This window comes from Mustela erminea, chromosome 5 (genome assembly GCF_009829155.1).
Source record: "Mustela erminea isolate mMusErm1 chromosome 5, mMusErm1.Pri, whole genome shotgun sequence".
Lineage (NCBI taxonomy): Eukaryota > Metazoa > Chordata > Mammalia > Carnivora > Mustelidae > Mustela > Mustela erminea.
In genome coordinates, this window is record NC_045618.1 from 47,780,531 (window position 1) to 47,790,335 (window position 9,805).

The 9,805-nt window shown below is 53.6% G+C and overlaps 1 protein-coding gene across 2 annotated transcripts in view; it reads left to right on the forward strand.

Annotated features, from left to right (window-relative positions):
• SMAD6 (SMAD family member 6) overlaps nt 1-9,805 on the forward strand; it is a 75,781-nt gene that overhangs the window by 17,334 nt on the left and 48,642 nt on the right. The window lies entirely within an intron of this gene.

Here is a 9,805-nt window from a genome sequence, read left to right on the forward strand (position 1 = left end):
TTCTCCTTCTGTTTTTTGGGTTTCAGTCTAGTTTGGGGAGGACAATGAGGTTAGCTGGTTAAATTCATACTAAGGTGTGAGTGGCTGGGAGACAGCCCTTCTTGGCAGTATGAAGGTAGACTAGGCCATAATTCAAGGAATTGCGGGAGGAAGGGCCAGCCACATAGACATGGCCATTCTGAGGAGGGTTGAGGAAGGGGATTAGGGTTCTCTCGGCTCTCGGGGGCTCTAGGCTAGAACAGGATGTGCACTGCACAAGGAGCATTAGGCCCTTTGAGGAGCAGCCAGATGAGGCCCTGTGCTGGGTGCTGAGTGAGCGTTGGGCTGTTGAATGAGAGCCTGAGGTGCTGTGTTGCTTTGAAAGCCAGACTTGCTTCATCTGGGGGCTGCAGCGCTGGGCCGGCGTCTTCAGGAACCGGTGACTCCTCTCTGGTATCCTAGTGCCTAATGGATAACTGTTTGACGGCTTTATTAAGCACCCACTGTGTGCAAGTGCGTTGTCAGCTGCCAGTCATCGGGACTGAGCTGTCCCTTTCGCTGACCTTGGACGTGTTTGCTGGTCTCTCAGTTGTCAGAGCATGCTGTTTCTTTAGAGCTGCGCCAGTGAGGGTGAGCCCCTCATTTTTAGGGGGAAGAGTCCATCAAAGGAAGGGAGCTGCGTAGGATCACGTGGTTGGGAGCTCAGCTGCACGTGAGTGTCTTTCCTCTACCAACCAGACTTAAGCTTCTCGAGGGCACAGTCCATTCTCCAGGATTCTTACGTTCTGTACACTGGCAGAGTTGGGGAACAGAGGCTCAGAGAGGTTAGGAGAGCAGCTGAGGGCCACACAGCAGGCATAAGCAAGAAGAGCCAGGTCCCCACCTGGTGGGGGGGGGGGTGTCCACACTGCCCAAACGCCTGCCTCCTTTCACCTCTGTGGTCTCTGAAGAGGAACCCTTTGGGGTTGGTGCTATCTGGTGTTCATTGTCAGTGTCTACAGAAGCATGGAGAGGAGCATTGGTGGGCAGCACTGTTTCCTGCTGCTTCCTCCTTCTAGGACCCAAGTTGCTCTCCTCGGATGCTCCCGTCTCACAGACCCTAGAGCTCCCTGTTCTTCAAGTTCAGTTCATTCAGCCGGTGCTGAGGCTCTTCAGCAAAATCAGCTGAAGGGTGTGGGCTGCGCACCACGAGGCCCTGAGTTCAAGTCCCAGCCGTGCCCTTTCCTGGCTGTGGGACTTTGGGGCAGGCGCTTAACCACCATGAGATGGTGCCTGTGAATCAGCCACAGCTTGGCACATAACATGTGGTGGATGTGGGTGCGACGACGTGGCAGCCGCTGTGCTTACAGCTGGGAGCTCAGAGACATACAAAGTACATGATCTCTAACCTTGTGTGAAGACACAGTGATAATGAGAAGTAGTAGAAGACGCAGTCTAGAGGAAGAGATTAATGATTGACTCTTGGTGTGGTGTGGAGGCAGCCCAAGAAGACTTCCTGGAAGCAGTGATATGCCAGTTGGGTTTTATGGGATAAATAGGAGCTTATAGAAGAGACAAGGTTTGGGGCTGGGTTGATGTGTTCCAGGTAGAAGAAATAGCAGGTGCCAGGGTCTGGAGGTGTGAAAACAGCCAAAGGCTGAGAAAAGCAAAGGAATTTAGGAGGTTAAAAAGCAAAGCACCAGGTGTTGGTGGGAGTTGAGGCAAGGGGAGGCCAGGGTCTGGGTAATATTTTTTTAAAAACTTTATTATACCATAGAGTGTACAGTATGTGTCCAGCTCAGTTTTTACAAACTGGTCCCACCTGGTGACAGAGTCCGGATAATGTCACTGTCACATGACAGTGCTTAGGACCTGTAGATCTGGGGTGCTAAGCTCATGGTTTAGGAGGGAGGGCGGGGAGTGGGGGAGTTTTCGCTGCAAGGGGGTTTCACTTGGTTTTGGAGAGCGGGAAAGAAGTCTTATTCTGGGGTTCAAGGCAGATGGTAGCCTGGCACAATTAGGCTTGAACCCAGATGCGTCCCCATGGACTCAGAGCTGGCTTTTGGGTATGGCCCATTCTTGCTCTGCCTACCTACCAAGTCAGGTTCTGGCCTGGAGGTGGTGGGCCAGGACTGACGCTGGGCTCCCGGGTCAGGACCAGGTTGCCATGTCCAATTCAGAAATAGGCCCAGACTCCTTGCCCTCTCTCAGGGCAGGGGAGTGGCGAGAAGGACCATTCACCTCTGGTTCCAACATGGCCAGCATTTGGAACTTGCACCAAGCCTCTCCTGTGTGTTTTGGGTTTTTTTACGTTTTGACGGAAAGGGAGGGAAAAATGCCTCTCCTTAAAAACTCCAGGGCAGGGGCGCCTGGGTGGCTCAGTGGGTTAAGCCTTTGCCTTCAGCTCGGGTCATGATCTCAGGGTCCTGGGATCAAGCCCCACATCGGGTTCTCTGCTCAGCAGTGAGCCTGCTTCCCCTTCTCTCTGCCTGCTTGTGATCTCTCTCTCTCTTTCTCTTTAAAAAAAAAAAAACAAAAAAAAAACCTCCAGGGCAGGTCACCCAAAGACCCATTCTTCCCAGGCTGGTTGTTTGAGGCTGGAGAGGTGGCAGGGGTGAAGAGCAGCAGAGACAAAGGTGATTCTAGCAGTCCCAAGGGACCAGGCAGTTGTGGGGCAGGTGGGGGGAGAGGGTCTGGCCAACCTGGTTTGCCAGGAAGCAGGGTTGGATGGCGAGCAGCATGCTGGAGTGGCTTCCAGGCTTGGCTTGGAGATTTCCCCAGGGACGTGACTTCAGGCAAGCACCTCCCCTCCTTGGTCTCAGTTTGCTCAGCTGTATATTGGGCCACTGATCTCAAGGGGCTCCTTGGTAATGCTGTGTTCCAGGGAGGGTACCAGTTCCTGGGCCTCCGGGTTATGCTGGGAGCTGGGGCTTCTAGCCTGCCGTATCCGAGCTTCCCCTCGTTGTCCCAAAGCAAAACCACACCTGGGACAGGGCCATGCAGGGGGAGGGGCTTCGTGTCCTGCACCCCACCCCCACCCCCAGAGCAGTAAAGCTTGGGGACTGGAGTAGGGGTACACTTGACTGATGAAGAATCCAAGGCCCAGAGGGGGCAACTGACATGCCTGAGATCACACAGCCTTATACCCTCTGGGGTCCCTGACAGAGGAACTTAGGGCTGGTGTGTTTCCTGATGGTTGGCTTTGAGATAAGGAGTCAATGTTTTGATCATTTATTAAGAACCTACTGCATGCCAGTGGCAGGTGATATAAAGTGAAGAAAGCCCATACCTTCCCTTTTAACAGCTAATGATCTAGCAGGAAAGGTAGGCAGCAAGCCGAGACTGGTGAATGATTGCTTGTGCCAAGTGCTGTGGAGATAGGGGCAAGACTCAGCACCAGCACAGAAGCAGGAGCAGGGGATGCTTGCTGTTGGGATGGGAATGGGATGTTCAGGGAGAACATCAAGGAGAAAGTGATTCTGGGTTGGGTTTTGTAGGATGCCTAGGAGTTCATCAAGAAGACAACAGGGTAGAGAGACAGCCTGTCGGATAGAAGGAACAGCTTGTGCAAAAGCAGAGAGATGTGCAGTAGCCCTGTGTTCTGAATTGGTTTGTGGCTAGAAGGTTAATATTTGAGAGATGGGGGAACGGGGAAAGATGAATCCAGAGAGATTGTCCTGAATCCACCATTTGGGTGACCTGCCCTGGAGTTTTTAAGGAGAGAAGGCTTTTTTCCCTCCCTTTGGTTGGTCAGAACTTAAAAAAACACACAGGAGAAGCTTGATGCAAGTTCCAAATGCTGGAGGAATGGACTGGAATAGAGAGACTGTGGTCACTGGGGCCAGAGAAACTCCCAGATATACTTGGCTCTGGACCTTGTCTGGCATCTAGCACAGGACTTAGCCCATAGACAGAGATCACTATAGAATAAATGAACGAAAGAATAAATTACCTTTTTTTTTTTTTTTTTTTTTGCCTGGGACAAAGGGATCCAGAGTGAGAGAGAACACATAAGATGATGACACTTATTTGAGAATCACAGTTAATGCAGAGCTCTGTGCCAGGCTCTCTCCGAGTGCCATGCCTTTATTCATTCATGGAATCCTCCCAACCACTCTGTGAGGTCGCTCCTTTTAGTAGCCAAATTAAAGGAGAAGTAACTGAGGCTCAGAGAGGGGGAATAACGTACCCAAGGTCATCCCACTAGAAAACGGTAGAAGTGGGATCAGAACTCAGGCTGTCTGGCCCCTGTGGGATCCCCTGTGTCTGGCACGGTGCCCTCTCTGCTCTCCCCGGAACCATGCAGGACCAACACGGTTCCTGTTCCCTGTGGCACATCTGTTCCCCCCGGGAACCTGAGATCTGGCATGAACAACTCTCACCAGGTCCCAGAGCAGCTCTGCTCATCGGATGGTTGCTGGCTGAACACACCAATGACCAGTGGCATGCAGGTGGGGGTAGGGAGCAGGTGTCCGAGAGGGGGCTGTTGCGGTGAGGGTGGGGCCTGTTCCTGTCCCGGGTGGTTGGCTTGAGCTAGAGGCAGCCAGCGCCTACCCCTCACTCCACCTCGGGCAGCCTGTATCTCTGGGAGAACCAGCAGGTTTTCGGAGGAGACCTGAAATTCCAGAAAATGCACTTGGTTGCATCTAGCCTAATCACAATCATCTGTCTGCCAGGCTCTGTGGCTCGGCCTCCTCCTGTCCCCCCTGGCACGCTCTCCCTGGGCGTCTGTAACAATCGGGAGCCGCGCTCGAAAGTTTCCTTGTCAGGGTAGAGTGGCTGTTGCCAAGAGCCTTCTTTGATGCAGAAAATATATCCTGAAGGTACTTTGTCAGATGTTTTTATATTAAACATTCTCCCTCCATGGCCCTTGGCTGCCAAGGGAAGCGGAGATGCATCGCTTTCCCAGCTACCCTTTGTGGAAAGAATTCCTGGTGTTTTATGGGCCCTTTCCCCACACCACCCCTGTCAGGGCCTGGCACCCTCAGCTGGAGAGGGGAAGGCCTTGCGGGTGGCACCCCTGCAAAGCAGGGGCTGCCCTGGCCCGAGGGAGCGACGCTACCCTCACCCGGTGGTAGAAGCTTCTGGGTTTGGAAAAACAGAGGTCTCATGTCTGGAGCAGACATCAAAGCCACTGCCCCAGACTGCAAGGTGAACCATTGCCAGGACTTCAACTGATCTTTAAAAGGAGAGGTAGGAGCTCAGAGATAGGAGCCTGGAAACCATTTCAGTCTCTCGGAGTTGTCCAGAGTTGTGCCCACACAGGACAGAGCTGGGAGCCACTGGGCTGGTGGGCCTTCTGTGTGAGGTGGGGGGAGAAGGTGGGGAGGTGGGCTCCTGCACACAGCCGGGAATGGGGGTGATGGGTAACTGTGGGCAGCAGCGAGGCAGGGGCCGAGTACACCTGTTCTCCCTCTGGCTCTGGCCTCTTGGGCTGAACGGGCTGAAATGGGGGCACCCAGAGGCACCCCTGTAGACAGGCTGTCCGCAGCAGCCCATCAGGATGTATGCATCCCAGCGAGTCCCAGACTGTGTCTCTCCCCACCCCTCCGCCTGTCTCTGCTCACCTCCTTCGGTCCTCTGGTCTGCCGCCATCCAGTGCGGAGGCGAGAGGCTCCCGGGTGGCTGCGTGGGGTCCCAGCCTTACACTCAGTGGCTGTGTGGGCTTCTGCAAAGCTCACATCGGCTCTGGGCCTCAGGCTCTGCCCTGCTGGGCCGAGGGATGGGGAGGGTCACTCCAACTCACCCCCAGGAGGAGAGGGGGCGCTTTACAAAACACGGACTCCAGGCTGCTCTCAGGGGGCAGAGGTTGGGAGTGAGGTTTGAGAGTCAGGGCCCGGGTCTTCTCTACCTCGTGCCCAGCTCAGGGCCTGGTATGTAGTAGATACTGGGATTGTGTCTGTGATTTACAGAAACCCCCTAGCCTCCCCACCCCAGAGGGTTTAAAACAGAGCAGATTTCATGGGGATGCCTGTGGCTTCTCCACACCCCTAGACTCTCTTATGTTGTCTGTCTCGGACTCAAGGAAACCCTGATTTGGGTTGGGGGAGTCCTGCCTCTGGGGCACTCACTGCTCTTAGACCTGAGAGAGGAGCTGAGGATGGCAGAGAGGGCCCAGCGCCTCCTACCACGCTGCCCAGCTCTTGTCTTAGCTGCCTGCCCTGTTCCGCACAGGGCAAAGGCTGGAGAGAACCCCTGGGGTTTCCTCTTGAGTTTAATAGTAGTGCCGTACCTGGCTTGGGGAGCCAGGAAACCCAGCTCCCGGTCCTGGCTCCGTCCCTCATCTCTAGGTGGTCTCAGGCTGCTTCTGTTTGGCTTCTCCATCTGTAAAATGAGTCCATTGGTCTGACTCATTGGTTCTCAATCCTCTTTGCACATTAGAGTGCCCTAAAGAGTTTCTAAAAGGCTCAGACCCATTCTGGAGTGGTTTTGGAGAGACCTACCATCAGGATTTAAAAAAAACATTCCTCAGGTGACTCTGATATGCTGCCAGAGCTAAGAACCCAGGTCCAGAGGGACTTAGAGCGTCCAGGCCTCTTCCCCTCAAGGCAGGAGCCTGTTCCATAGCTGGGCCCCCAGCCTGTACTCCATCACTTCTGGGGATGGGTGCTTAAGGCATCTTAAAACAGGTGGTATAACTCCCAGTTTTCGAGTAAGAAAACTGAGTGTAGGAGGTGGTGAAAATGATTTGCTCCAAGTCAGTCAGCTAGAGGCAAGCGGATGTCTGACGAGCTCCTCCTCCACGAGGCGGGTGTAACTTCCAGCTTCTGCAGTAAGGCGCCTTCTCCAGCGGCTGGAGGCAGCCCCACCTGAGCCCTACCCTCATTGCCGGGACGCCTCCCTTGGTGTGAGTAAAAAGGAACACGTTCCACTCGGCTCTGCCCAGGCCTGCTTCTGGATCTGGAGGTCAGGTGTGGAGTCAGGTGTATGGGTGATGGGCTACTCGGGGACCCTGCTGGGCGGGGGTGGAAAGCCCAGCCTTGGGGGCCAGACTGCTGTGTACATCACTTAGCCTCCCTTTTGCAGCCTTACTCCACTTCTCACAAGCGGGCCTGGCAACACCTCACAGACCCCACGGAGGCCCCGTATGTAGGGTGCCTGGTTCGCATTTGATTTTCCGTAAATGGTCATGAGGTGACTCGGTAACTGAGTCTCAGCATGCCGGATAGGATTGCATGAAGGACAAGGTCCCCAAGGTAGCGCCTTCTCAGGAAACTTAGAATCTAATTGGAAGGATGGGGGCTGGGGGAGAATATCACTTCCTAGCGAGGCAGTTACGGTGAATGCTACTTCCTAAGGGAGCAGTGCAGGCTGGGAGACAGCAGCTGCACAGGGCGGCCGCAGGGGATGCTGGGAATGGAGCTGGGGTGAAGGTCAGACAGAGGGTTTCACCAGGCCACAGGGGAAAGGGCATCCCAGGTCTCGGGGCCGCTGGGCAAAGGCAAGGCTGTGTGAAGATGCTTCTCTGGGAATGGGAGTAACCCTGGCAGGGCGGTAAGAGGTGAAGCCCATGGCAGGGCCTCGAATGCCAATTCAGGGATGGCCAGACTTTTCTCTGGGGTGAGCCACGGCTGGGTGCCCCAGGAAAACTTCTGACAGATGGGTGGATTTGACTGTATGTTTCAAGGATGGGTTTGTATGGCCCAAGAGTATACATACAGTTTTATTTGTTTAATGTAAACTTTTTATTGATGTATATATGTGCAGAAAACCACATATATCACAAGGGAACAGGTTTTCCAGACTGAATGTGTTTGTGTTACTATCGCCCAGATCAAGAAGCATAATGTGACCTCAAAAGCCCCCTTTTATGTGCCTTTCCAGTCATTTCCCACTACCCCACCCCTTCCGCGTGGGTTCTGTTCTGACTTGAAATACCACAGGCTCATCTTCCTCTTTCTGAAGCTGGTACAGATGGAAACCTATACTCTGGGCTCTTCTTTTTTTTCCTGTTTAATTGAGGTATAATTGATGTCTGCCATTGTATTCGTTTGAGGTATACAGCATGACTTGGTATATGGTTATATTATGAAACGACTAGTGCATAAATTTAGCCAACATTCATAAACACTTAGTGACAATTTTTTTTTCTTGCGATGAGAACTTTTAAGGTCTACTCCCTTCACGACTCTGAAGTACACAATCCAGGAACATTAACAGTGTTGCACATTTTATCCCCCCCGGGATAGTTACCTTCTGACCGGAATCTTGTACCTTTTGAGCACCGTCCTCTACCCCCTTGCTTCTGGTAGGCACCCACCCACAGAACCTGTGGGCTCTTTAACGTGACAGAATGTTCTCGAAGCTCTCTGTATTGCTGTGAATGCCTGCGGTTGATCATTCATTGCTGGATAGTACCCCATAGGCCCACGCCTTGGCTCTTCAAGGCTGATGGAGCCATCTGACTACAGATAGGCACCTGGGCAGTTCCCAGTTTTGGGGCTCCTACCTGGGACGTGACAATAAGGATTCTCGGACAAGCCTTTCTGGGGACATGAGGACATCTAGCTGGGACTGGGATCACTGGGCTGTGCATTACACGAGGTCAGCTTTATTCCATTTGCTGCCTGGCTGTTGTGCCCTTCTAGGATGAACACTAGTTCATCCTACCCATTTTACGGATGAGATCGGAGAGGGGTGGTGTCTGACCTTGGCCGGCACAGCTCCCAGTGGATTCGGGGCCCCATACCCTACCTCCCCTCTTCACCCCTAGGGTAGGATTTTTAGCTCCCTGCCCTTCCCGAAGGGCCTGGGTGGTGCACGCTGGGAAAAACAAAAAGGAGAAAAGAGTGAAAGGAAACCAAACATTGGAAAAGAAGTGTGTTTCCAATAAACTGGGCCTTTCACCGGTAGCCAAACTATTACATTCCTGGGCCCTGGGAGCCGCCGGCCGGGTTTGCTCCTCTGGGCTGTAAATCTTGCTGGGCGTCAGGCTAGGACTCTAGCAGCATCCCTGGGACACACAGACAGGCAGTGTCCTTTGGGGACTCAGCTCCTGGGGCGTCAGGATGACCTGTCGTTGTTTGGGTGGGCTGGCTCTGTCCCAGGGGCGGCCTCTGACAACAGAGCCGCCGAGCCCTTCTGAGGGAGCAGTGTGTGAGTTACCGTAAGAGATTTTCTTTGCCCGCCCACCCCCTCCCTTTCTTGGGTGCTTTGATGGGTTTGAGGTGTTTATAGGCTTGATTCATGACTGAGTTACCAGGGTTTTCCACGGAAATAACTTATTAAAGGGGCCGTGCACACAGCGACATTGATGTCTGCAGAGGGGTGCGCATCAAAGGCGGCCCTCCTTCTGGAGCCAGGCAGTTTCACTGGCCGCTGCTCAGCCACGGTCCAGGAGGGGCAGGAGGGGGTGGGCCTTAGCTGCAGGAAAAACACTTGGACTTAAGAAAACACTCCCCAGACAAACCCAAATTCAGGTCCATGGAGAAAAAAACAAAAAAGGAGAGGGGAAAGTGAAAGCCCAACATTCCAGGCCAACCCTCCGTTGGACCCTTCTGCCCAGATGTGGGGACGCATGTGGGTACCCGGCTGACGCATGGTGCCTGGACCTTCGGCTGTCATGCCTGCACCTCCCCTTGGCCCCAGGCTGTTGCTTGGAAGGCAGTGCCAAGGCTGCGGGCTGCTTGCTGCTTTTTGCCAGGGATTGGGTGGGGGAGATGTAAGGGCTGGAGGGATCTTTTGGTTCTCCCCTTCCTGAGAGCTCCTTTCCTTTGACTTAATCACATCTGATTTGCCCTTTGAGGCTGACCAAAAGCCTTCCTTTTCCAGGAAGCCTTCAGGGATTGGGCAGCCCACAGCGGCTGCTTTTTTTTTTTTTTTTTCTTTTTTCTCAACATTCAGTGGT